Source organism: Canis lupus, chromosome 25 (genome assembly GCF_003254725.2).
Source record: "Canis lupus dingo isolate Sandy chromosome 25, ASM325472v2, whole genome shotgun sequence".
Lineage (NCBI taxonomy): Eukaryota > Metazoa > Chordata > Mammalia > Carnivora > Canidae > Canis > Canis lupus.
The window spans coordinates 24567375-24568944 of NC_064267.1; positions in this window are offsets into that span (position 1 = coordinate 24567375).

The window sequence follows — 1570 nt, forward strand, 5'->3', positions numbered from 1 at the left end:
TTCCTGCTGAGATACTGTTTGGATATCTTCACAGTTCACAAGAAAGCGTGGCCAGAGTGGTAATACATGTCTCTCAGTGATTACCCATCCATTTGCTTCATTTCCTTTATTCCTCACTCTCACTTCCCCTGAGTTTTTACCTCTTAATAACAGCTTTGGTACTTGATGCTTGCTATGAATAGAATGTTTTTTCATAACTACCAATGTGATGGTACTTGGAGATGGGGCCTTTGAATGGTAATCAGGGACATGAAGATGGAGCCTTAACCATAGGATTAGTTCCTTTTAATAAAGAGATATCAGAGAGGACACAGTGATAAAGCAGCCATCGACAAGATAGGAGAAGAGTCTTCACCAGAATCTGGCACCCTAATCCTAGACTTCCAGGCTCCAGAACTATGAGAAACTAAATTTTTGTTGTTTAAACTACCCAATATGTGGTATTTTATTAAGGCTGTCTAAGCTAATACAATACTTAAATGAAGCTCTATCTTCTAGGGAGACTGAGCTAAAACAGCACTCATCACTTTGTGAATATAAGATGCACATATTACCTACTGCCTATTTGCCTGAGCCTTGGTCCATGCTTGTGGTGTTCTGCTCTGTTCATAGAGCTCCTTCATTTCCATTCCTTAGGGGGCTATCTTGCATATTACAGCATGTGGTAGCATGTGAATCTAGTCTCTGAAACCCAGCTCTTGGGGTTTAATTCAGTTGAGGATCCTGATTCCAATTCTGCTAACAAGCAAGATAAAAACTGGTAAAAATCTTGGAAAAAAAGCTCTATTGACTCACACCCAGAGTCTCCACCACTTACCAGTATGTCTGACCTACACAAAGAATAATTTATGAAAGGAAGCACTTGTTTCTTATTTGTATGTCTCTTGCCCTTTGATTCTAGCACCCCTGAAGCTAGACCTTACACCTTACTCTGTCCTGGGAGTAAACACTACTAACTATTACCACCATGCTACTCCTTATGTGGGTATTGGTCACAAACTTCCTTCCATAGCCTTGGTGGTACACTGCAGAAGTTTTGCCTATTTAGCATAACAGGCTATTAAGTGGGATTATTTCTGTCTCAGTTTTGGAGTAAATCCTCAAATCTGAGAATAATGTGGCCCAAGTTCTAAAGCAAAGTCTAAGCCATATATGCTGCACTTGAAAGAATTACCCTAGTTTCTCCAGCCTTTGCCCCTTCATCAACTTTGGAGCACAGAATTTTGAGGCCAAAAATCCTGATAATATGAAGTGTCTTGGAGAAGTGTGTCAGTATTCTAAGCTCTAAGGAGGGAATTCAAGGGACAGAGAAGGTTTTAAGACCAACACTCTGATCTTGACTGGTATAGGACTCTCACCAGGAGAAATGTGATGATGAGAGTCTGGTTGAAGGAATGCCTCAGAGAAACTATAGCACATTGGGAAGTAACTGCCTACCAACAACAATGGGACAAAGACATTTATGGAGCAGATGTAAATTTTGCAGCAATAAACTAGCCTGGGGATGCATTTAGCAATATTCCACTCAAGGAAATCACTTTGGAAGACCAATTTCATCTAAACGAATGGG